The sequence below is a fragment of the Rhipicephalus microplus genome, chromosome 2 (genome assembly GCF_043290135.1).
Source record: "Rhipicephalus microplus isolate Deutch F79 chromosome 2, USDA_Rmic, whole genome shotgun sequence".
NCBI classification, from domain to species: domain Eukaryota; kingdom Metazoa; phylum Arthropoda; class Arachnida; order Ixodida; family Ixodidae; genus Rhipicephalus; species Rhipicephalus microplus.
The window spans coordinates 143,445,100-143,472,721 of NC_134701.1; the positions used below are offsets into that span (position 1 = coordinate 143,445,100).

Below are 27,622 nucleotides of genomic sequence, written 5' to 3' on the forward strand. Positions count from 1 at the left end.
GGCTGAATAGAACAGCTTGCCCGACGAACGGTTGTTGTGTCTGTCTCACCTATTACAATATATATATATATATATATATATATATATATATATATATATATATATATATATACACTAAACTGGTTTCATTCATAATAAAATCTTGCGTTCCAGATTTCGCGCAAGCTTTACCCTATATTTTGCTTATGTGGTGCGCGTGAAATGCTGTTGTGCAAAAAAGATTCCGCCTAGTCACCGATTGCATAGGAAGCTTTATTTCTCAAGCTTGTGAAAGAGAAACGACGCACAGGAAGAGCTTTAAGAAAGTCATTTAAACTAATTCACCAGCACACTCTGATTCCCGCTGCTCAATGGGAACCGGCAATGCAGCAGCTCCTGCCTCGAGGGCAAGGCAAAGTAGTGTTCACATGTCCAGTGCATCGTTTGAAGACACGTGTGCATTTGCCATTCATTGCTGAGCAGGAATGAATCTCTGTAAGAAAATAGAAATTATATAATTAGGTAAAACAGTACTGTGACATTTGCGATGCCAGAATTAGCAGCGTAATTTTGTGCGTATTGCAATAAATGCTTTTTCTGATATTCGCATCAAGGTTCCACTTGTGCCCAGCCTAGTACCACCTACAATTTACTCAGCTTATCCAAACGAGAACGTAATTTTTTTAGAATGAAGTTATGCGTTCCACCAAAGCCACTTAAATCCAAGGTTTGTTTTTTCACGTCGCATTCATTGATTATCATAATTTAAAAATATTTATATTGCCCTATACGGTGTTTTGACATATTTCCGTGGTATTGCGATTTACCGAAATGAAAGTATAGCGTATTAATGCCTAAACTCTGCGAAAACCTATCGAAAAAAAATGGTAGTCACTCTGTATTTAAACATTTAAACGTGGCTCTTTTGTTATAAACATATTCTTGTGATCCCTTATATCTCTCTAAGCCCCTGTAAGACACTCAACTCAATATATACGCGTGTGTGTGTGTGTGTGTGTGTGTGTTTGTGTGTGTGTGTGTGTGCGTGCGTGCGTGCGTGCGTGCATGCGTGTGTGCGTGCGTGTGTGTGTGTGTGTGTGTGTGTGTGTGTTCAACATACACTATTACGTGTTCACATGCAAACTGTCACGTAACAGGCGGCAACAGGTGCTGTAGAAAGTTTTCGTCGGCAATAACTCAGGCTTCACTGATCACTCTTGTCTGATAATTTATGCTGGCAACAACTTCGACAAGAATGAGATCTGACAGAGCTGGCAAAACCGTGTCAGTAAAAAGGTAGAACGGGCCAATCATTCTTTACGCACACCAAGCGCTACATAGCCTCAAGAAGTTATACTAAAGAAGCTTTATCAATGGTGCTCTAAGAAATGTTCAGTTTGGCATGTGCTGCGAAAGTGCCAAAGAAAACAAGAAAGCTTTATTCTTTGTTTTCGTGAGAGGCTCGTTAAATGAGCCTGTGCCTAAATTTAGGTTACACTAACACAATACGGTGGCACTGAAAGTAAATTAGGCGTTTGTGCACTATAAAGATAATAATATTATTTGTTGGCATATAAGGTCCAAAAACCACCGCATCAATATGAGAGACGCCGCAGTGGAAAGCTCTGGAAATTTCGACCAACTGGGGCTCTTGAACATGCACACAGGTGCCTCAAGCATTTTTGCCTCGATCGTAAACGTGGACCCACGGCCGCGATTTCGGTAGACTTCAACATTGATCAGTGTGACTTTACACCCGTGACTAAGCGAAATGTCACACAAGAATAATCACTGAAGCTTTGATTGTGGCCAAGAAACATTGTCAGCAGTTGCTCGGTTATCTTGACCCCCAAAGAACTGGCGATTCTTCATAGCGCAAACCACAACACAAGCCTTTTCAGAGCATCCTTTTTCTTCTACATACGTGTAATACGTCTGTTGATACGCTCGCTGTGATTTTCTTTCTTAACTTAGTAAGCCGCTTGTTAAGTGCGATGGATGGCGTGTGCAAATTTAATAAAATTGTGAATTTTTATGTACACGTGCGTTTTCGACAAATCTTTGCACACTATAGCCTTTCGAATTTTTTTCTATGTTGATTGTCTATTCGTGGTCTGTTTGTTGAACATCGGCTACAACTAGCTTGATCTAGACCCTTCCTTCTTGCGTCCAGACATCAGGACACAGATAAAACCATGCGAACTAGCGACAAAAGAGAAATTTAAATGTAATGCTTTTGTATTGTCACCGTTTCCCAAATATAAGCGATCCATGTACTCACCGATATCGCCTGAGGCGAAACAGAATACGTATAGCACCGAGAAAGACAGCATCGTGATTAGAATATCCTACTTCACCTGATTTTTGCAATGTTTAAAGAATGGTAAAATGTAAAATAAAAGTTTTGTTTAAACTTTCCTTCCGCTTCCCGCTGACGACAAAATGGCACCTTTAAACCTCTTAAAATCAGGAATTCGGACAATGCAATCTTTCACAATAGACAATATATATTTAGTTTCACTGCAGAACTTGTAGAATAGCACCTTGCCTGTTTGCCTGAGCTGGTTATAACCGATTACTGAGTACATGCGGATACAATTGGTGCATACTCTGAAACCAGATTCACGGCTGATGTAATACCGACCTTATCGCAAAATATATTCAGTGCTTCCTGGTGTGTATCTTTTCAAGTGAACGAGTCGGATTTAATATATAGATTCACTCTTTCATTTGAAAAGGCTGGGATCAATGCTAGTGTTTACCATTAAGCTGGCTGTCTACACCAAAATGATACAAAAAAAAAGAAAAACGCTGACTAGAACAACTCGAAGTGCTTTTACCTAAAGCTTACACAAATTTTTGGTAAAAAAAAAGAGCTAGTAATTGAGAATCGGCTGATTGCATGGGTTCTTCGGCGAATTAGAGATGGCAGTGCGTTCCGTGGGGCTCATGAATTACAGTATTTGACAGCTGTACATAGGGCACCAGCATGCAGTCTGCAGACGCTCAAGTGTGCATGGCATCATAGCTGCTTATGCTAATACCCACATTTATGCAATATTGTGAAAGGCAACAAAGAGGCCAACACATAACAGTGCATAGCAAGGTGTGATGTGGCACGGTGATGTGTACCCGTGCCAACATCACCAATACTTTTTTGAGATTGTGGCTATGACATCATCTAATAACAATGCGCTTTGCCGAGAACTGTTTGGTGCTCACATCAACTTTTGACTGCGAGAAGGCCAGCCATTTGTCGCTGAATTTTCTTGACTGTCATATTAGTTATATTTATCTATTCTCAGAACGTAGCAAATAATACCATAAACTGCAAAAGCTTTATCGTTGTAGTCTATAAATAGCTGCACTTTCTAAAGAAACAAAACGTCGTATAAACATGTCTGTTTTAAATTATACCAACGAATGCGTACCGTCTCAAACTCGCCCAAAAGGATCGTCTGTGCTAGCTTCTAGCCGTGGTAGAGGCACTTTTCTAAACTCAAACTGAACTGGCAAGTAAGCACCTATAAATTTCATTTATTTGACACTGGTGTACAGTGAATGGTTCGTTGAAGCTTATTCGTTACATACTAATTCAAAGTTATCTTAGCTCCCAAAGTGACAGCAGTGAATCTGGAAGATAATATGGAGGGGCAGTGGAATTGATTAGATAGACAGTACGGGGCTGACTATCTTTTAAAATAAATGTACGGCAACATGTATAACAATCTTCTATCTGTGTAATAGCTTGAACCGACCGGTACCACTAGTCGGTATTCATGTGCAGGAACGGTGAGATACTGTCCATTGCGTCAAAAGACGAGTTAGTGAATGCGAAAAAGGCACAAATATTGAGTGGTGCAAAAAAAACAGAATGGACATAGGACGATATGTGAAACCTTCACTGTAGACCGTGTGTGCTCCCCGAGTGTGCTCGTGATTGTGTGTACCTTCTCATCTTTCTGCAACCTCTTTTCTCCCCTTTATCCCTTCCCCAGTGCAGGGTAGCAAACCGGATGTGCGTCTGGTTAACCTCCCTGCCTTTTCTTGCATCTTTAACTCTCTCTCTCCCTCTCACTCTTTCTCTAAACACGCGCTCTCGCTCTTCGTCTCAAACCAGCAAGACAGAGAGATAGTCGTGCGTGCACAGGATGCATTTGAGGACGCACACTTGTAGGTCGAACAATTCGTGCACCCTTACACGGATAACGAAAGGGTGATACGCAATCGCTGCGTATGCCATATAGTCACAAGCCGCCTGCTATCGAGAGCATTGCTGCGATGGAGTATCAGTCGAGAGCAGTACTATTGTGGGTTTTGTCAAAGAATCGCCCTTGACATCAGGCTTTTCGCCACTAGACGGTGCAAAGTGCAATGAAATGCGGATGGCAACGGCCCGTATACTTTTTTGAGTGATGTACGTGCTGTATCTCCTACGCCCTTCAAAAAAAAGGGGGGGGGGACGAATACAGGTGTCATATACAATTTCCATTAAACAGAACGTAGCATACAAGGCATCGCTCCTCGAGCACTATATAGAATGACAAATCAACATATACAAAAAGCAACAAATGATATCGAGCACTCCGCCTAGCGAAAAATTGATGAGTCGACGATATATAACTCGCGCAATGCTCACATGCGCCTGCAAGCAAGGACATGCGTGAAAAATAATTGAACTAAAAATATAGATCAAAAAGCGTTACACAAATGACTCAGTGCATCAAGAGAGCAAAGACACGTTGACTTGTAAACGGCTTCAAGCATGTGCAATATAGAATGAAAGGAAGAAAACTTCAAAATGGAATGTTGATGATATGTGGGGTTTAACGTCCCAAAACTCAAAATGGAATGTTACAGATTGCTATCTTTGTGTATAGTACGCTAGGTTGATGGTTAAAACAAATTGTTCATAAAATCAGCCAGCTAGGTATTGCCGAACAACGGAAAGCATAAAAACCTGGAGGACGGTTCAGCTTCGCCTTCTAGAGTAGTTCGAGATAGGGTAATCTCGTCTCATGCGCATAGCCTTCTGTACTAAAAGCCTTCTCCGGTTCTCCGTGTATTCCTCTAACGTACCGTACAGATACAAACGACTGTGTGCGTAACTTTGGCCACTTGAAAGTATCATTGGATTTCTCTCGGAAGCATCATTGTTAAGTGCCGAATAGCCTTAATTACCCCTCATGTGAATCAGTGAAGGGTGCACAGCGCATCCGTAGGGCTGCATGGTAACTTACGCAGATGTTCACTGTAGCATCGAAGGTTAACACTAGGTTACTTTACTTACGTTCCACTGTTATCAAGAGATGGTGGCCCCATGACATACATAAACACGGCGGTCCCCAAAATAAAGGAGTCTTGTGTGGCATGAGTTGAGTGTGTTTGTTGTTCTGAGTCGCGCCGTGTTGCCGATACTACAATCTGGCGACGAGGTTTTCGATCACGCCTCGCAGGCTTCCACCGCAATTTCGCCGCCGCCTCCCTTTCTTGCCACCCCGGGCACTTCAGCCATACCATGGACCCACTGGAAACGCCTCCTTGAGAATTTTCTTCTCGTGTCCGGAGCTGCCGACCTGCCTGCAGCCCACCGTCGGGCCCTGCTGTTACACTGCCTGGGCCCTGAAGGACAATGTATTTTCGATGCGCTTCCACCGACGCCCACCGCACCACAGCTACCGACGACTGAGGCGTTGTCCGCCACCCCAACTTCAACCAGTGAATGCAAAGACCGTGGTGTGGCCGCCAAGCAAAAAGCGGCAGCGAGTTTTCGAGACGTATTCGACGCGGCCTGCGATATTCTGGAACGACATTTTGCCAGTGCGCGCAATATTCGCCTAGAACGCATCCCTTCCGAGAGCGCCGTCAGCTAGATGGCGAGTCCATCCCCAAGTTCGCCTTCGCGCTTCTCGAACTGGCAGCTTCTTGCGCTTTCGCTGAGCAAGCAAACAATAATACGTGCGATGAGTTCATTACCGGAGCTGCATCATCGCCGTTGCGATCAATGTTGCTCTTGGAGGGCGACACGTTGACATTCGCCCATGCCGTTGAAATTGCGATACTCAGCGAGCGAGCCCAGCTGTAGTAGGAAGCTTTTTATAATTTCTTTGAGCGCATAGCGCGTCATCACCCACGTCAGTATGACACTTCCGAACGAAGCACGCGTAGTGCTCAACTCGGTTGTCTATAACAACGTAGCGTCGAGCGCGAAAGAGCACGGGCGACATCTGCAGTAGCAAATACGCCACATCTGAGCATGCTCGGCGCCATTGATGCGCCCGCCAACGGTGCCTGCTTTGCAATACTGATCCCTGTTTATCGCCGCGGATGCAAAAAGTGCTTTCGCCGTCGAAAGCACTCTGAGCGATTTTGAAAAAAGCACAAAACAAAAAAGAAAGACGAAGAAAACCGTTGTCACTGTGATATAATATCACGAAGCGAGAATATTTCTTATGCGTTGCTTTATTTCGATTCTGTAATGTTGACAACGCTTCGACGGGCAAAGCAGTCATCGCGGCCGCGGAGATAAAGAAGGGTGGAAACTGCAGGGCCGGCACATCATTAGCACCGTGCATGCTCAGATGTGGCGTATCTGTGACTGAAGATGTCGCTCGTGCTGTTCCGCGCACGACGCTCCGTCGTTATGGACAGCCGAGTTGAGCACTGCACGGTAGTAGCCGGTGCGAAGCACGCCCCCCCTTATCAGAGTCGCCCTAGCTTACCACGCGCTTGCCAAACAAGCTCGCCATCTTGAGAGACCGACGCTGCCGATGTTCAGTGCAGCAAAAATTTGCAGACTTGTGGTAATTGCAGAACACGTCACTGTGAAGAGAACGCCTGTCCCGCTCATGGTAGAACCTGCTTCGCATGAAGCCGCTGTGGCCACTTCATGCGAGTGTGTCGTAGCTCACGCAGAGCACGAGGACAACACCCGACTTGCGTCTAAGTATTTGTTCCTGAATAAGAGGCACCAGATGTCATTAGCCTAATCACTGTTCACGAAGACGGGAACATGGGCGTTTACATTGACGCAGTAGTGATGCCAGTCACCTCGAGCTCAAAACCATGTGTCGCTAAGTGTTTAGTCGACAAGAATAAGCTGTGTGAATTGCAAGAAAACAAGAATTTAAAAACATGTCCGAAGGGGTTCAACTAACCAGCTCTGCCCTTACGCTGCTGGGTTTCCAATGCCGAAATATCCCCGTAGGGGGCCAATTTAAAGCAAGCATCTCATTTAAAGGCGAAACAGCCGTGATAGCAATTCATGTCACTCATGTAGGAACTTTTCTTCTGGGTCTAGACCTGGGGCAAGCTTTAGCACTGCACATTGTATCGCATAGCTGCGCTGCCTGTGCATGGCTGCCGAAGCGTCAGAGACCATGAGTCAGAAAACAACAACAACTGCGCATACGAGCGGCACAGTTCCAGCAAGGCCACCGACGTTCAATATGCCACGTCTGTTGTGGGCTAACTTTTCAAACTTATTTGCACCGGGCCTCGGCCTGGTGAAAGGCGTCAAGCATCAGGTGGAAATGAAGTCGTGAGTCTCTTCAGTAGTGCAGAAGCTCAGACGCCTCCCTCTTTCTCGGCGCAAGCCAGTGAGCGACTAGCTTCAGCGGCTCCACTCCAATGATGTAATTGAAAGGGCTAAAGCCTCTGAATGGATCTCTCCTATAGCTGTAGTTCGCTAGAAAGATGACAGCATCCGCCCAAGCATTGACCTCAGAGAGCCCAACAAGGCAATTGTAGTTGATAGCTTTGTCCTGCGTCATACGAAGAAGCTGCTGCAGTCTCCTAATAGTGCACGTTGATTCTCAAAGCTTGATTTTGCCTCTGCATACTACCAAGTTACTCTTCATCCTGATAGCAGAGACGTCACCGCTTTCATTACCCACGATTACCTTTTCCCGTTTAAAAGAGTCTGCTGTAGAGTGGCGTCTGCTCTAGCCGCATTTCAAGAACTCATGATAACAATCCTGCAGGGTTGCAAGGGGGTCCTCTGCTATATAGGCGATATCATCAATTTCGGCAGAACCGACTCAGAGAATGCGAGTAATCTGGAGCAAGCTTCGCTACGTATCTCCGAAGCTGGACTCAAGCTCAAGGATATTAGCAACTTTTATGCTTTACAGCTATTATTTCTTGGACGTCATATCAGCGCAGAAGGAATAGTGTTCTTCCAAGCAAAAGTTGATTCTATTGTACCCGCTGCCCCCCTCGCAGATGTAGGCATGCTGCGTTCATTTCTCGGTCTTGTGGAGTATTATTCCAAGTTTATTCCCAACCTTGCTGAAAAGGTACAACCTATGTGAAGGCTACTTCGCAAGGATATTCATTTTGAACGGGATCTGACTGCTGAACAAAATTTTACAAGGGTAAAGGAACTCCTTCTACGGGGAAGAGTACTGCGAATGTTTGACCCATCGCTCCTAGTTATTGTAGCCACTGATGCATCTGCATAAGGCCTCGGTGCAGTACTGCAACAAGTTGACGGTCCATTCATTCGAACCGTTGCGTTTGCATCATGATCCTTGACAGAGACAGAATAGAAATACTCGACAGGAGAACGCGAGGCCCTGGCCGGCCTATGGGCATGCGAGAAATGGCTCATTTATCTCTGGGGTTGATCAATACTTTTGGTAACAGGCCACCAGGCCCTCGTATCTTTGCTGTCAACATGAAGCACAGGGCAACGACCAATTCGCATTGCAAGGCGGATTGCTCAGTTGCTGCGTTACAGCTTTGTTGTAGAGTTCCGGCGTGGGGAACACGACAAAGTAGCTGATGCTTTGTCCCGGCCTCCTGTACCAAGCACGGAAGAAGGCTTTAAGATTGAACATGTTTGCACAGCGCAAGACTACGAGTAGTTACAACGTAATGCTTTAAGACTGAAGAAGAAATAGTGCCCGTCGTAATGATCTCAGTTCACATCAATGATCTCTGTACTGCCACAGCCGAAGATTGCAAGCTCGAGTAGGCTGCACGATTCATTCAGGCTACAAGGCCAACCACAAAACACTGCCACCTGAACTTAGACCTTACTAGGAGGTGCGAGAGGAACTATCTGTGGTGGATGGCCTGTTGATGCGCTCGGAACGTGTTGTAGTTCCAGTCAAGCTCACCACTGCATTCGTTCAACTGGTCCATGAATCGCACCCGGGAATAGTGAAAAGAAAGCAACGTCTCCACGAAAAGTACTGGTGGCCAGGTCTGGACAAACAGATTGAGAGTGCTATCCACTGCTATGCAACCTACCAAGCTGCGGAAAAGAGTGTTAAGAGCTAGTCATTTCACTGTAGGCAGTAGCTCTTCCTGACCGGCTTCGGAGCAATATGTCTATTGATGATGCTGGGCCATTTGAGCGTGCATCAGCTGACGGTCATTTTGTCATCTCTGTAATCGATTACTTCTCAAAGTGGCCGGAAATAGCCTTCGCCCGTAAAGCCTTCTCCCGCACAATGCTTGACTTCCTCTTGTCGATATTTGCACGGGAAGGCTATCCGGTTGAACTCGTCTCTGATCACAGACCACAGTTTAGATCTCAAACATTTGAGTATTTTCTTGAAGACTGGGGTATAAAACACAGCTTTTCGGCTGTGTATCACACCCACGCCAACGGACAGGTCGAAAGGTTTAACCGTGTCCTCAAATCACACATTTTGTTGGCAATGCTGGAGCAGCGCCCAATAATAAATACTGTTAAAGAGTACTTGGAAATATACAGGGCCACTCCTCACAGTACCACTGGGCTCTCTCTAGCAGTGATTTTACACAGCCGGCACATGAGGACATCTTTGGATATCATTGACTATACCACTGTGAACTTCTTCGCAGATCCAGTTCAGGAGACGTTTTCACTTCGCAAGAGGGTGAAAGAGCACCAGCGTAAAAGCAAGGATTATATTCACCGGCGGAGAGCTGCACAAGTACCTGAGTTCCAAGTGGAAGTGTACGTGAGGGGTAAATACCACTCACTGGTCTGAAGGGCACTCCCACTTTTGGACCTCCTTTGAAAATTCTCGTGCGAATAGGACAATGGTCCTTCTGCTTTGAAGATGTTAGCACGTGGGACGCCTCTCCATTGATTGCAGTTCCCATGGAAGCTTTGCCGCACCATGCGCTAAACTCGGACGACAACGGACACTCCAACAACACCGTCCGAAGTCCACTGATGCCTGGCAGAACGACTCGCTCTTCCGAGCTATGCTATCACTCTGCTCCTAATGTTGGCGATCGTAACGGTAATAGTGCTTCACTGCATGGTGATGGTGATAGTGCGAAAGGTGGTGGTGATAATGCTCCAGTGTGATGTGGTGGTGATTGTGCTGCAGTTGCTGGCGCCGAACCGGCTGGTGGACCACCAACTCTGCGAAGGTCCGCAAGAAACCGAAGACAATCCACAAGATTTTAGGACTATGTATAATTGGCCATGATATGGAGAGCGACTCTTTTCGTAATCATTTTTTGTGTAAATATGTATATATTTGGGGAGAGTTTGATGTAGTGTCGAAGGTCGATACTAGGTTACTTTAGTTACGTTCCACTGTCTTCAAGAGATGGTGGCACCTCTGACATATATATAAACACGACTGTCACCAGAATAAAGGAGTCTTGTGTAGCATGGGTTGAGTGTGTTCGTTGTTCTCAGTCGCGCCATGTTGCCGACACTACAATCTACTGTGTGGGTAACATTGGCCGCTTCAAATTATCATCGAATTCCTGTAGGAAGCACAGTTAAGAGCAGAATAGCCATAGTTACACCTTATGTGAATCAGTGAAGGGCGCACTGCGCGTCCGTAGGGCAGATGTTAACTTACGCAGATGCTCACCTTGTTGCTGAATCTGCTGCTGATGATGATAAGTATGTCTGAGCGAATAACATAATTTTGACCCCTCACATGATTTTACACCTCTGAAACGCAGTATATGATGATTAGGGATACTCCTTCCAATACATCACACTCATATAGTGTTTTTTAAAAATGTTTTATGCTCACTTCTCACCGACCGGCAATGGGCCATCTTCTTATAGCGGCACCCGTTCATCCCTCGTAGCCGTTGTAGTACGTAACAAGTATAACATTTTGACCTTCAAGGTGGTGCCGGAGAGAGATTTCTTCTGTGCGTTGTTGAACAATAAAAAATAATGCTCAATGTACATGACAATGGCTGCTAATAGGGAATGAGAAACAGGAGCATTTGGCTTTTAGTTAACGCGCACGCTGCAATCCCTATTAGCAGCAATTGGCATGTACATTGAGCACTATCTGACAAGAAAGGGTTGCTACGTTATACTCAGTGGGTGTAACCTCCTTAGTTTCAAAAAGGTTTAGCGAGCGGTGAGCCGCAGTGCCACGGAAACAATGAACTAGTATATACCATGAATGTACTCTAGATGGTAAAAGGTGGGAAGTAGATACAAAGCGCAAGCCGTAAGAAAGTAAAATCTGAATCCTCCTGTCTCTAATTTCCAATTAGCAGCAATTTACATGTACATCTGACAGGAAAAGGTTGCTGCGTTATACTCGCTGGGCGTAACCTCCTTAGTTTCAGAAAGGTTTAGCGAGCGTTGGGCCGCAGTGCCATGAATACAGTCAAATAGTATATACCCCGAACTCGAGGTGGTTAAAGGTTGGAAGTAGACCCGAAGCTAAAGCCTTAAAAAAGTGTGCGTGTGCCACCTCTAGTTTAGTCTTGAAATCTCCGCTGGATAGCGGTGCTTCGATATGGGGAATATATGATGAAAAGATGCGAAATGGTGGTACTTGGAGTGTTGAAGATATCGATGAACGGACACGCAGTCAGACGCATGGATGGACGCATGAACGGACGCAGGGGCGGATGCATGGATAAACACAACAACGGACGCACGAACAGACGCACGCACGGACGAGCGGATGGACGCATGGACGGTCACACAGGTGGACGCATGGACGGAGAGAAGAAAGAACGAATGGACGGACGAATGCTTCACCCCAATCTCCATCATTCACTCCGTGGATGTGCTGCCAATTTTTTCATTCCATTCCGTTCCATACTGTTAGTGCCATTATATGTGCATTCTGACGCACATACACATACATTTCATGAAAGAAAAAGTTTACTAATTATTCTTTGTGATAGAACAACTGCTAGCTACGCAGATGGCTCACGTTTCGACATTGAATGGAATCCTGAAATAATTTATTCATCATAGTTCCACCTTTCTCGTTTCTTTGTTAAGGGACAAGGTGATTATGTTTCACTCATATTAGACGACGCTTACATTGACACTAACAGCGACACTGACATGGCTTGTGGAATTTGACCGGAAAGTGCTTTTTAACGCTGTCACGTTGATAATTGTGTCTTTGGCGAATACAAAAGCATTTGACACATGGGCGATTTTATTCCAAAAACTCGCCAACTAGCTTTCTTGTTATTTTTTATTTTTTTCTAACCCAATTTGTCTGTTCTTTGCTTGTTTTATAAAACAAGACTGAATATAGTTTTCCGAATTTTACCGGCACAAGGGTGCCATTGTTGGTCGAATGAGCTGGTTTTCTTCCGCACGTTTTGCCCCTCGAACCAGATGCTTCATCGATAAAGTAGTGAATCGGGCACATGACCTAATGATTTATAAGGGGGGGTTAAGGTCCTAAAACCACCATATGTTCAACCTAAAAGTGTTCTCTTTTATACTGCGTTGAAATTTGCTCAGGATATGGTGAACAATCACACTATATTTTGATCTCCTGGCGCGACAATTATCAAATGGTTGGATGTTGTGTGTTGAACATTATGTGAAAACACATTTTTGATTTGTGTAATGTACACGTGTCGTAAGATAATAAATTTTGAGGTTCAATGCCTTATAACCACTTTGCCGTTATCCGGCAGGCTTTAGTGGAGGGCTCCAGAAACTTAGGCCAACTGAACTTCTTTAACGTGCACCTAAATCTAGGTGTGCGGGCCGTGCACATTTTCACCTCCATGCATAGACAAGGTAGCCGCTGCAACTGGGATTCGATCCCTACGGGTCAGCAGTCAAACACCATCACAGTTACACTACCCTGGTGGGTATCTCATTTAGAAATCATGCTTCGAATTTACTGAAAATAAATGCTTTATTGGCTCATGAACCAATCTGTCTACAGGGAGACACCATGAAAAATAGCGTAACTATTTTCACTAGTGCACAGTGGGGACACAGCACCACTGTCCATGTGGGCATGTCATCTTTTGATGTACCAGTCCGGCACATTTATGTGAGGCATTTTGGCACTTCCCCAGCATCGAAACACAACTTCCCTTTTCCTCTGTATGGAGAAAAACACACGATTAAATTAAAAAGCATTGCGACGCTTGTAGCACGGTATGGTGAGGGCTTTGCCTACTGTTCCTTGTATTCGATGATGTTAGCTCTCTCTCACTATAAAATTAATGTTTATTTATTACACGATGGCTTCTTTTACTTGGTTGCTTATAGTTCACGTTACTGAGTCGTTATTACTGGGGCAGAATACATTGACGTTCACGTTTTTTTGTATCATTCCTTAGTATTTTGATTGGACCCTAGAATATGTGTATATCATGCACTGTTGGAAAAATTCTCTTGCGATACCTTGGATTATATCTCCTACAGGGTATTGTGATCACTGTCATAAACTGCATATAATCATTAAAGCGTTAATTTATTAACGCGTTAGGTAACTCAGCTGCCTATAACATAAAACTCCGACAAAGCGCTCCCCCCCTCCTAACTACGGCGGACGATAAGGGCACAATTTTTTAGGGGTGCCCTCGCATGATTCAGGTCTAAATGTCAAGATGGGGGTGAAATGCCTTCCAGAAAGAGCGCGTACCTGTGCTTCTAATTTGACGCTATATTTAATACTCAATAATTTTTCATTTTTTATTGATTAATCGAAGAAAGCCCCGTTAATTTTTTTGTTAAGGAAAAAGCAGCGACACATTCTTCAAATGCTCGCATAAATCGCGTTGACACAAAATTCTGTCCCGAAGGACCACAGTTAAAAGTACTGCGAAATTGCTCACACAACCGAATTAACTCAGAAGTTTGGTTCCATGCTACTATCGCAGCATGAACCTGTAGTGGTACATGGGTTGGAAAAAAATGATCAACGCTCAGGGTAGAGGGAAAGGGACTAGTTTGGACGTTGTCGCATATGTCGAATTCTTCGAAAAGGGATAGGAATTTCTTGCTTGGAATTTCACAGTGTATTCAATGATACTCGGTAGCACGGCTCGCGAGCACATAGGCTGCAATCGAAGACCCAAGTGGTTTATTTTCGTTCATAAACCAGTCCTAAATTCTCATATGACACTATAACACATATCAAGTAACATTGTATGATGATACGAGAAGAAATGGGAAAGATTTTAACTATTGGATACGTTCCATATGTGTTATATGCCAATTTTTAAGTAACTCTTGAGCTCAGCTGGTATATAGGTGTAATTATTTATGAAGCTCTAAAATGCCAGCAATCATGCTAAAATATTACAATTAACACACCGAAGTTCCAGCACAGCCATAGTACCGCCGTTCCAGTCTTCAATTCAGCCTCGATTCGCTGATACTGCGTAACCGCCTAACATGACGAATTAAAACGTTATTTACCTCACCTGTCACAGTTACGGTCCAAAATTAGATCGTCAAACAACGTAGGATGTCTGACGCTACAGACGAAACAACTTTGAATGAATCAAACAGATACAGCTTTCCTTGGATTTTTATTTATAATTTCAGAGAAATTCCTCGAACTATATGCGGTATTTTGTTTCACAGGTCATCTAATGCTTGTACTCCGAAATGTGCAGCAGCTCTTCCCTACGGAGAATACAAGTAGTAGTAACAAGTATTGCACTAATTTTATGGTAGGCTATCCATCACTGCTCAAATAATATGCCTTTTGAAGATAAAGTGAACGAATGTAAACAAGCAAGTTGGGGAGCACTGGATATATTCCTTCAGATACGAACTTGTAACACCTTGTTTCGTGAAACTAACCTTCGAGCTGAGCAAAGATGAACGCCAGCCAAAGAGTTTCGCTAGTGTGGCGCAGTTTTGAAGATGAACTATCTATCACGGGCAGTCTTTTGTCCCTCCTCCCCCTGAGTAATTGGCTCCAATCCAGGACACAGTTCGTTGGTTCCTAGAGTGCCCATGCCACTGAGTGGTGGCTGTGTGCCCTTTCGCATTGCAATATCGAGGCTCCCTTGCTGCAATGTTTAGTCAAAAAGTCACGCCATTTTCGCCTAACGAAGACATGCAATGAAGCAAAGTTTCTGCTAATAATTAGTCGCTTTTTCTTTTGACGCGAAAATTGGGGTTATTGCTCCGTAATGTTTTACATGAGGTAAGTATTTTCCATTTAGTATTGTTTGTCATGCTATGCGATCTGTGAAAGTGACTAATTAGGTGTATATTGAATATTTTCCTGATGAGAATAATGGAGCTGTTACTGTTCGTTATACCATTATTCTTCAAGCTAAGAATGCAAGAGTATAGCACACAAACATTCGCGACATTGTCACTAAATAATTGTGCAATACGAATAAGACGTTGCATTCTGCATTCAAGTACTCAGTTTTTTTATACAGGTATGCTTTTACACCAGGTAACAATGTAACTTATTGTCAGGATATTTCCCGAAACACGTTCACATAGTTTTGAAATTTTTACAACTTCTTACGCCTACTCGAGACGCGTCCCCCAATCACCCTAGAACACTGCCATGAAGAGAGCGTACCATTCTTCAAATGCGCAGACTTGCGAATAAGTGCCCCGCCTCGCAAAGCCGTCACCATTACTGAGTGGGCACGCGTATATTTTCGAAATTTTGGAATCTGTCACTTGCAGCTCCACCTCTAATCATAATATTGGTAGAAATGTACTTATCGTACATTTGTGATAGAAGTAGTATACGCGCTCCACTTTATATTAGTTGTTTGCTATCAACGTCCTTTGCTAATAATGCTGAAGACCCGAAATGCTTGTGACAAGTGACCTTTCAAGTTGTACAATTGACCTGAATGTGATTTACTGATGGCAAAGATTTGACATTATTGGTCAGCTGCCATATTGTAATAAGTTCACGTACTACGTGTCCTCAAACAAGGAAGAAGAGTGTGCCGTACTCGACGCCTTTGCAACAGGTGACACTGACTGACGCTCCCACGTTTAAATGCACACACATACCCAATAAAATGACTGTGGAGATAACCGCCATGGTACCTCAATGCTAGAGCATTGACCGCGTATTCGAAAGTCGCAGGTTAAGGTCGTGTTGGTTGCTAGTTACCTTTTTGTCCCCCTTTCTTCACATTTACATTACAGTTACTTTCCACAAGATTCCCTATATTGTTTCCCTGGCTGTACTGTCTGTGAGTTCTGTTTATTACTTGGCCTAAAAAATTAAGCAAGCTCTTAAACTTCACTGGAATTTTTATATTTGTTTTACGGTGGAAGTGCCAAGACTTCCCTTGGTCTGCTACAGCGTCATGTATCACTTTCCCTAACGGCTGTAAAAAAATGGGAACGCCTCACTACTCATCTCCGGTCCACTAAAATGATCGAACATTCCCGGTCCGAACAGTGCATAAAGAGCTAGTTTTATGAACACAATGCGTATCACTGTCTCGACCCAGGTAGACAAATAAAACTCGATGAAATTGACACTACATGCACGAGAATAGAAGACCTGAATAGTCATATGCGGCTTGCCGTTGCTTTGAACCCTGAGAGCCGAAAGATGGCACAGCGGGAGTACGGCGCTCGTGTTATAACAAATATCAAAAAAGCTTCAATGGGACAAGCAAGGATGTAAAACTTTCTACTAGGCGAATGATAATGTATAGAATAGTTTGGACTTCAAGGCAACTAGGCTAAAAAACATGTCTTTACGCTATTAGCAACAGGTATCACCAAGAGTTCATTAGGGTTTCCGAAGATACCTACAATCTGCATTCTAAAAGTCAGATTACTTAACAAGTGTTACGCCCACTTAGAACACGAAGACGTCAAATAAAGGCTAGACATAATTCGCCTAGCCGGGCCAAGGTGTAGGTTTCTAATTCCTAATGGATCTACCCAGCCACACTAGTCTCTTTTCCTTTGGTAAAGCAGAGGCACGCGAAATATATTGTCACGGGGTCGTGACGTGGCCGAAGACAGGAGACTTCTTGTTGGAATTTAACTGTTTATTTGGCCGAACCTGTGCCCGGTAAACAGAAAGTCCAATTACAGCAGCAGTCTCGCACAGATAGCAGTCTCAGACTGATAGCGGCGAACGGAGCGTCGGCCTTCGATCAACAACTGACAAGCGGCGAAGCGCGTCGGCATTTATACTCCCGCCGTCGAATGTTCTAGCGCTATCGCTGGCGGCGGCGGGCGTTCCAGAACAATCTGTACCATTCGCACAGTGGGCGTGATCTTATCGAAATGATCTACTACAGTCCGGAACCCTCTAGAAAACTGCAGGCGCGGTTTGCGCTGAGAATCGTGTGGTGTTTTGGGACGATAACAAAAACTTGGGAAATGGAACGTGGCATTGCCCCCCTCTGAAAAAGGCATCGTCTCGATGCTTTAACTAAAAATGAAGGTACAATAATAATGCAAGAAAGTACAATGAATAAATTACGATACAACAATAATACAAAAAACACTGGTTCAGTTTGTTAACGCGCATGAAACGGCTTGAGGCGCGCGACATGGACGACTTCAGGTCGCGATCGGCGTCGTTGAGAGTTCGTAATGCCGTCGGGGACAACCTCGTAATCAAGTGGGCCGAGACGTCGAACCACCCTGTACGGTCCGAAGTACCGTCGCGGAAGCTTTTCACTTAGTCCACGTCGGCGTATCGGCGTCCACACCCAAACACGTTCACCGGGCTGGTATTCCACGAAGCGTCGTCGAAGGTTGTAACGGTGGCTGTCAGTCGTCTGTTGATTCTTGATACGGAGACGCGCAAGTTGTCGGGCTTCTTCGGCGCGATGAAGGTACTCGCTCACATCGAGGTTTTCTTCGTCGGTGACGTTGGGTAACATGGCATCGAGCGTCGTTGCCGGGCTCCTTCCGTAGACCAATTTGTATGGAGATATCTGCGTCGTCTCCTGCACCGCCGTGTTGTATGCGAAGGTCACATACGGAAGAATGGCATCCCACGTCTTGTGTTCGACATCGACGTACATTGACAGCATGTCGGCGATCGTCTTGTTAAGCCGCTCGGTGAGGCCGTTGGTCTGTGGGTGGTACGCTGTCGTCCGGCGGTGGTTTGTTTGGCTGTATGCCAAGATCGCTTGAGTTAAGTCGGCAGTGAATGCCGTTCCTCTGTCGGTGATAAGGACCTCCGGGGCGCCGTGACGTAGGACGATATTTTCGACGAAGAACTTAGCTACCTCGGATGCACTGCCTTTTGGCTGGGCTTTTGTCTCGGCGTAGCGGGTGAGGTAGTCGGTGGCTACCACGATCCACTTGTTTCCGAAAGCCGACGTCGGGAACGGCCCCAATAGGTCCATACCAATCTGCTGAAAAGGTCGGCAAGGTGGATCAATTGGCTGCAGAAGTCCCGCTGGCCTTGTCGGCGGTGTCTTGCGTCGCTGACAGTCCCGGCATGTCCTCACATAACGAGTGACGTCGGTGTTAAGACGCGGCCAGTAGTACCTTTCTTGTATCCTCGCGAGCGTGCGAGAAACACCGAGGTGCCCTGCCGTCGGATCGTCGTGCAGGGCCTGCAGGAGTTCTGGTCGCAGAGCTGAAGGCACCAGAAGGAGATACTTAGCCCGAAGCGGTGAAAAGTTTTTCTTTTGTAGAAGACCATTTCGTAGAAAAAAAGATGCAAGTGCGCGCTTAAATACCTTCGGGACTTCGGCGGTCCTGCCTTCGAGGTATTCTATTAGGGCCTTAAGTTCCGGGTCGGCCCGCTGTCGTTCAGCGAAGTCGTCGGTAGTTATCGTTCCCAAGAAGTAGTCGTCATCCGGGTCGTCGGGTAGCGGTTGGTCGACAGGCGCACGAGAGAGACAGTCGGCGTCGGAGTGTTTTTTGCCGGACTTGTAAATGACAGTAATGTCATATTCTTGAAGTCTCAGGCTCCATCGTGCGAGGCGACCTGAAGGGTCCTTCAAAGTGGCTAGCCAACACAAGGCGTGGTGGTCGCTCACAACTTTGAAGGGCCTGCCGTAGAGGTATGGGCGAAATTTCGACGTAGCCCAGATGATGGCGAGGCACTCCTTTTCAGTTGTGGAATAATTTGCTTCTGCTTTGGATAGCGATCGGCTGGCGTAACTAATAACCCTTTCAAGTCCGTCAGCCCTCTGCACAAGAACGGCGCCAAGACCTACGCTGCTTGCGTCAGTATGTATTTCTGTCTCGGCGAATTCGTCGAAATGGGCAAGTAACGGAGGCGTCTGGAGGCGATGTTTAAGCTCCTGGAAAGCGTGTTCCTGTGGCGTTTCCCACTTGAACTCCACGTCGGCCTTAGTAAGGTTAGTGAGAGGATCGGCGATGCGGGCGAAGTTTTTCACGAACCGCCTATAATAGGCGCACAGGCCCAGAAATCGGCGCACGACTTTCTTGTCAGTGGGCGGCGGGAATTCGGCGATGGCGGCTGTTTTCCGTGGATCAGGACGAACTCCAGACTTGCTGATAACGTGCCCCAGAAACAAGAGCTCTTCATACGCAAATCTGCACTTTTCTGGCTTCAGTGTGAGTCCGGAAGTCTTGATGGCTTGAAGTACAGCTTCAAGGCGCCGAAGATGCTCGTCGAAACTCGAAGAAAACACGACGACGTCGTCCAAGTACACAAGGCAAGTCTGCCACTTCAATCCTGCCAGTACTGTATCCATAACGCGTTGAAAAGTTGCAGGCGCTGAGCAAAGGCCGAAGGGCATCACCTTAAACTCGAAGAGGCCGTCCGGTGTTATAAACGCCGTTTTCTCTCGGTCTCTTTCGTCGACTTCGATTTGCCAATAGCCAGTCTTGAGGTCCATTGACAAAAAGTACTTGGCGTTATGGAGCCGATCAAGTGCGTCGTCTATTCGTGGGAGAGGATACACGTCCTTTCTTGTGATTTTGTTCAGGCGGCGATAATCGACGCAAAAACGTAGGGTCCCATCCTTTTTCTTCACTAACACCACGGGGGATGCCCATGGGCTGTTGGACGATTGGATAATATCATCCCGCAGCATTTCATCAACTTGTCTCTTGATGGCCTCACGTTCTCACGTCGAAACCCTGTACGGACTCTGACGGAGTGGTCTGGCATTTTCTTCGGTTATGATGCGATGTTTCGTGATTGGGGTCTGCCGAATTTTCGATGACGACGAAAAGCAATCTTCGTATTGCAGGAGCAGGGCCTTGAGCTGTTCTTGCTTATCGTTCGGAAGTCTGGGATTGACGTCGAAAGCTATGGGAGGGGCTTGGTTCCTCTGAGCAGGTTCCGCAGAATCGGCGAGGGCGAAAGCACTGGTGGCTTCGACAATTTCTTCGATGTATGCGACCGTTGTTCCTTTGTTAACATGTTTGTTCTCATTGCTGAAATTTGTGAGCATAACCGTTGCTTTGCCTCCCCGCAACTCTGCAATTCCTCTTGCGACGCAAATATTTCGGGTGACCAACAGATGCTGACTGCCTTCAACGACGCCTTCGAAGTCAGGTGATTCAGGAGCGCCGACTGAAATAATGACGCTTGAGCGAGGCGGAATGGTGACTTGTTCTTCCAGCACATTCAAGGCATGGTGTCTAGACGGCGTGCGCGGCGGTAGTGCTTCTTCTGTGGATAACGTTATCGACTTTGTTTTTAGGTTGATGACAGCATCATAAAGGCATAAGAAGTCCATGCCAAGGATGACATCTCTCGAGCAACGCTGTAGGACTACGAAGTCTGTAGGATAAATACGGCCGTTAATGCTGACTCTCGCTGTGCAGATTCCTGCAGGCGTTACGAGATGACCTCCGGCTGTGCGGATTTCAGGGCCTTTCCAAGCTGTCCTAACTTTCTTTAACTTCGCGGCGAACGACCCACTGATGACAGAATAGTCGGCTCCAGTATCGATGAGAGCGGTCACACTGTGGCCGTCGATAAGAACGTCGAGGTCGCTAATTCGCCGTCTCGCATTACAGTTAGGGCGTGGCGTCGGGTCACGGCTGCGTCGACTTGTTCCGCTGCTTCCATGTTGCGTCGTCAGGCCACCTTCGGTAAGTGAGCTTTCGTCGTCAGGGCTTTGCCTGGTTGGCGTTGTGTTCGGAAAGCTCTGTCGCGGCGTCGTCGTCGTCGGAGGATCTTCGGTAGTTCGTCGCACAGCAACCGCACCTCCACCGGTTGCTGCCCTTAGTTTCCCGGATACGGGCTAGGAGACCGGCCCCGCGTTGTGCCAGAGTACTGTCGGTGGTGCGGTGACGTGCGGCGGCTGGGCGACGGCGAACGCGAAGGGCTTCGTGGTGTCCACCGAGCTCCTGTCAGGTAGTTGGCGATGTCACGTGGTCGTTCTCCTGGCTGTGGGCGCGGGGCATTGACGGCGAAGCCACGCAATCCCATCTGTCGGTACTGGCAACGGCGGTATGTGTGTCCGGCCTCGCCGCAGTGGTAGCAGACCGGGCGATGGTCAGGGGTGCGCCAGACGTCAGTTTTCCTCGGTGCACTGCGCTGGGCCGCTGGCGAACGGTATGACGTCGGTGGGGGTGGTGGCGGCGGTGGCGTCTGTCGACGGAAGCGCGATGGGGCGGCGTTTTGGCGTGGACGGGGAGTCGCGTTGTGGCGCAGTGCAGCGGCGTAGCTCATAGCTTCCAAGTCGGGCAGTGGTGCGTGGGGAATTTGAAGCGATTGCCGAACTTCTTCTCGCACAACGTCGGCGATCGAATCCACTTGAGGCTGCGCCGAAGGCAACAGCTTGCGCAGCTCTTCCCGCACGATCGCTCGGATCGTTTCACGCAGGTCTCCGGAGTTACTGGCTTGAGCAGCGGCGCAGTCTGCAGTCAGGCGACGATTATACTGTCTGGTGCGCATGTCCAGGGTCTTTTCAATAGTGGTCGCTTCGGCTACAAATTCTTGGACGGTTTTCGGTGGGTTTCTCATCAGCCCCGCGAAGAGCTCCTGTTTGACCCCTCGCATGAGGAAACGAACTTTTTTCTCCTCAGGCATGTCTGGGTCAGCGTGACGGAATAGTCGGGTCATTTCTTCTGTGAAAATGGCGACATTTTCATTTGGTAGCTGAACCCGGGTCTCTAATAAAGCAGCGGCCCTCTCTTTTCGAGCGACGCTCGCGAACGTTTGCAGGAATGCGCCGCAGAAAACATCCCACGTTCGGAGCGTGGACTCCCGATTTTCGAGCCAGGTCCTTGCGGTGTCTTCTAAATAGAAGAACACACGACGCAGCTTTTCGTCTTGGTCCCAGTGGTTGAGGGCGGCCACACGGTCGTATGTCTCTAGCCAGGACTCCGGGTCTTCGAACGATGACCCATGGAAAATTGGTGGTTCCCTGGGTTGATGCATGACCATCGTGGGCTGGGACGCTGCGGTTGTCATTGTCGCTGCAGTCGCGGTCATGGCCTTGGTCTTCCGCGGCTTGTCGTGTAGAAGCCCGTACTCCGGTGGTAGCCCTTGCTGTCGGCGGCTTGTTCGCTGCTCCTGGTTGGCGTCGGTGTCTTCTCCGCGACGTGGGCTGGGTTCACGGCTTGACGGGGGCGTGCGGTACATGAACGAAGCAGCACCTCCACCAGATGTCACGGGGTCGTGACGTGGCCGAAGACAGGAGACTTCTTGTTGGAATTTAACTGTTTATTTGGGCGAACCTGTGCCCGGTAAACAGAAAGTCCAATTACAGCAGCAGTCTCGCACAGATAGCAGTCTCAGACTGATAGCGGCGAACGGAGCGTCGGCCTTCGATCAACAACTGACAAGCGGCGAAGCGCGTCGGCATTTATACTCCCGCCGTCGAATGTTCTAGCGCTATCGCTGGCGGCGGCGTGCGTTCCAGAACAATCTGTACCATTCGCACAGTGGGCGTGATCTTATCGAAATGATCTACTACAGTCCGGGACCCTCTAGAAAACTGCAGGCGCGGTTTGCGCTGAGAATCGTGGGGTGTTTTGGGACGATAACAAAAACTTGGGAAATGGAACGTGGCAATATGTTGATGCCTCCTTTACACTACAAGCATGTTTATGTCACTGTAAGATAAATACTTCTACCAATCATCTTAAATTCACGTTGTTTCAATGAAATGGTCTGCTTTCATGCTTGCGAACCTAATATTTTAATAAGTCTACCTAACATTTAGATATCCTAAATTTTGTTTCCAACCTTTGGCATCTCATTTGTCTCTATTACCCATCATACCTAGCTGATTTTCTCCTCAACTGAAATATCGGCTACACACGCCCACTGATCCGCTATGCTGTTTGCTGATGTTTTCATGTTACCCTTGCCGCTTTGTGTTTTATTGTACACTTATGTGGGCTTGAATTTCTCACAGGTATTTCGTCATTCTTGAAATGTCTAACGCACAACCTTGAACTGCTAGAATGAAATCATTTTGTATTTCACGCTCGAGGTAGGCAGAAAAGTAAACGGCCATTATTTGCGGATATGTGCTGCATGTACTTGAGTGCACCTGCATTTTTGGCGAGGTTTGTTAAGATAAAAAGCATGTCATTTCAGAAACCAACCATGATATTCTCTTTTAAAGCCAGGGACTCTTTGCTTAACCTGGTCTTGTTTTTCACGAACACCCGGACGTCGTATTACTGTGCTCGGTAATATGTTTATTTTATATAACACTTTCATATTATTGGCCTACAATTTTCTGTCATTTTGAACCATCATTGACAAAGAGGGTGATTCAATCAACAATATGCCACTTTCTAAGCTATCTGTTAGGAGTGATCTACAGCTATTTCTACTTGCTTACTTGAATACTTCGTCCGAGTGTGCACAGCCCATAATAAATATTTTATCTTTCGACCAGCCATTTTGTTTTATCCCACTGCACTCGTATACTTAGGAAATCAAAAGTAAATCTTCAGTTCCTATAATTATTAGCCGCTATTGCAGTTCATTCATCAACTATAAAATATCTGGAAGCAAAGAAATTCTTACTTTTCTTACAACACGTTTTTAGGAATCCACAGCCACTGATAGGTACTCTTCTGCTTCGACTACAAAAAAGCACGAATCGGCATTCATTGCCACTTGACTTGCAGTCTCGGGATGCTGAAAAAAAATGAACGGTTGTCGTCTGAAATTCATTTTCTTTTAACTAATAAGGGTTCACAGACTTATTTCTTAGTCGGCATTCGTATTGAAAAAGGTATGAGCTGCCTTGTTTAAATCAACATATTTCAGTAACACCTTTTTTCTTCTGTGTCATTTTTCATTTATTGTCATTTCCTACCATAATATATTGTAGCAGGGCATCTATTTATGCTTTCGAATCTCCAAAAGTGGTCAACAAAATCGTATAATACCAATTGCTATAACACAGGGATAGAACGATTAAAAAAAAGCAAGCTGCACTAAAGTTCTGTCACTCTAGGTATTCTCATTACCATTCATTGTTCCTGTTGTTGCATAAAATGTCCTAATACGTCATTTGAAGACAGCGTCCAAGTTTATACTGAATATTACTTTAGGACAATGCGTGCTTGAAACAAGAATAAAAAAAGTTGACAATCCGTATATGTCAGCTTTGGTTGTCTGAAGCGGTAATTTATTATCAGATCAGCATAATATCGCTTTTCTTTTCTTTGTTGTAGTGACAACAAGCTGAAAACGTCCTGCTAAAAAGAAACAGGGTTTATAATGCTAAGGCCCGTATTCACAAACACTGCTCGACTCGGATCACAACCTCGAGGAACACTGGAGGCTTTCTGCTCTGCACAAATTGCAACACAAAACAGTCCTAAAGAATCCTTTGAGGTTGAGTTTTTAGTCGAGAACCGTTTGTGAATACGAGTCTGAGAGAAAATAGTCTGAGCTCCTTTCGCGTGCTTGTTTCCAATTTGGTACGCTAACAAGATGTTAGATTTTACTAATTATACTTTTAAAGGTGTTAAAGTGTTATTTATTTAAATATATAACTTCAAATTAGTTCACAGTGAAAGTAACGCACGCAAAGTTTGTAAAACTTTGAAGTTTGTGATGTGCTAGCCAGAACTGGCAGTCTAGTAAACCGATATGTTGTAAGGCTGCTTAGTCGTCGCGTTATTGTTATGGCTCCTCCTAATGAATTCCTGCATGTAAGTACACACTGATGAAGAAGAAACTGATGCCTGAAGTGCAATATGCAAAAATTAGTCTTGAAACTTAAACGCACCACAAAACAAAAACCTAATCACTATTGCGGTGCATTGAGCTCCCATCCCATCTTTTTGCAGAATGCAGAAGAGGAGGATATGGGGTAAGCGCACAACAGGGAGGTCTGACGATATGAAACCGCGTCTTGCTTTGCACAACGAATAAAAAGTAAAGATGAAAGGAAGAGGTAGACTGCAACGCTTAAAGATGCTCGCAAAATATTCGCTAGGCCTACTCGCACAAAAAAAAGGGGTGATCTTGCTTTAACTTCAAAGAATGGTTTAGCAACTCACCAATAATGCCCGAGACAAGACACAATACAAGCAGCACACGAAATGGCACCATGCTGGTATTATCTCACGTGTTCCATCAATATTATAGTGTCTTGCGATGGAAGAAATTGATACGCCTTTCCTTGCCCTTTTACACTGCAATACCTAAGTGCGTTACAAAACTCCTCGAAATCAGTTCTCCTTGCAAGACATTGTAGAACAAAATAGAATATGTTTTCATTGTTGCTTCAGACTCTGGAGAAAGCAGCTTGGGCAAGCGAAACAGCTTTCAGCTGGTACTTGCAAGGACAAGATCTGGAGCGCACAATAGCTCGATTATTTCTATATGAGAACAATTCATGGCCGATTCAGCCTAGAGCTATCACCAGAAAACTATTACAAGCACATGCACTAGGTACCTGCGCATATTCTTCAGTCGTACTTTTTCTAAGTATTGATCGTGACTTAGGCGTGGACTCCTTTATATTTGACGCTCAGTGTGATGAAAGACATATAGATGATCACTAAAACGCGGTCACCATGCACTGTTAAGTACAGGACAGCAGCAGTTCTAGAAGCACTGGTATTAGAGATTATCTGCGGCGTCACTACTTCATGCTGTAGCCTCCCAGTAGAGTAACATTCGTGGCCATACTATTACTGCATTATAACTGACGTCGACTAGGAGATCACGCCCTTCTTTGAGCAACAGCTCAATAATAATGACGTCATTTCCAGTATAGAAAAAAAATCAAAAGGATGCTCCTGCATGCATAGGTATTTCTCGTTTCAGTAAACGGCCGCTTGTCGGCAACCTAACTTTATTTATGCGTATGTACTCGCGAAGCTTCTCAGCTCATTAGCGATGCGTTCAGTGTAAAATATCTGCCGATTCCCTTTCGAACGTGGTTTGGCGCTTACTCACTGGTACGTCAAGGGATTTAACGTCGTTTTGGCAAATACATGTTACACGTTCATCTTTTGTGGCAAAAAGCATAACAACTTGGATGGCACAATAAAGGGTGGGCATCGTTATCATTCGATATGCGATCTCGTAATGGGACCTATGATATCCATGAATATGCGCGAGTCGTTTCTACAATGAGTAGCGAAAACTATAAAGGGTTGGAAATACAGCTATGACCATGTGCGTTTTATTTTGTTTCTTTTCTGAAATGCTAGAAAGTAAATAATTTTCAGTTCTTTAGGAAATATAAGCTAATGTTTATATTTCATATGCTCAATCTGAATCCACTCGTATGCTAATATATTGCACAGGAGTGTGAGAATGCCCGAAATTGTCGGATAACGCATGAAAAATAGCGCTCTATTCGATTTCGTACCCAAATTCAAAATAGTGCTATAATTTTATGCACTATTCGACTACATACTGGAATCGAATAGATCTTATTTGAAAGTATTAGAAGTAGCGAATGTCTTTCAAACCGTTTCACAATAATCTGCACTAATGGGAGAGCCCCCAAATAACGGAATTCAGGTAGAGCCTAAAATTCGATGTTATTTTTTTTTCATTCATAAAGGAATCTGCCCTCAACCCCAGTATACTCGAGACCCTCGACGCAAGAAAAGTCGCTAGATGAACGCGTTTTTAAAGAAAATTCCAATCTTGCTCTCTTTTTAGTATGCTAAAGCTGTATTGCTTTAATCAGCTCCTGTCTCTATCTTGTAACAAGCACTTGCAGCTTCACCAATAACAATAGATGCGAGTGCCCATTTGCGTAAACCGTTCTGGCAGATGTAGACTTGAACTCCGATTGTTACATTGTTTCGGTGCACTGGCACTGTTGCGATGACAGCTTAGTCTCCTTCAATATATCTGTAGTTGTATCCACAGTGCATGTTTCGTGAAAAATTGTTGATTCTGTGTCACCATTTCATTTTAAAACCAGGTAACTGAGTCACACATTGGTAACATTAGTAAATGCTGTATTTTAGCCTACAGTAACATAGCATTACGAATGCTCAAGCTCTTGCTATATACGAGCTTACCTCAGTTTTCCTAATTGTTGTTTATTGTGTCTAATAAAACTAATTGTAGGTTCTGAATGCTTGTTT

At 45.4% G+C, this 27,622-nt stretch overlaps 1 long non-coding RNA gene across 2 annotated transcripts; it reads right to left on the reverse strand.

Moving 5' to 3' along the window:
- Nucleotides 1–231: 231 nt before the first annotated feature.
- LOC119169407 (uncharacterized) lies at nucleotides 232–25,801 on the reverse strand. Of its 2 annotated transcripts, none has more exons than XR_012893812.1 (3): nucleotides 25,568–25,800; nucleotides 24,078–24,191; nucleotides 232–472 (listed from the first exon to the last, which is right to left on the reverse strand). It is a non-coding gene; the product is annotated as an uncharacterized LOC119169407 (long non-coding RNA). The 2 variants fall into 2 exon arrangements; XR_005109591.2 differs by lacking the exon at nucleotides 232–472 and adding an exon at nucleotides 13,067–13,277 and having other exon boundaries at nucleotides 25,568–25,801.
- Between the last annotated feature and the right edge of the window lie 1,821 nt (nucleotides 25,802–27,622).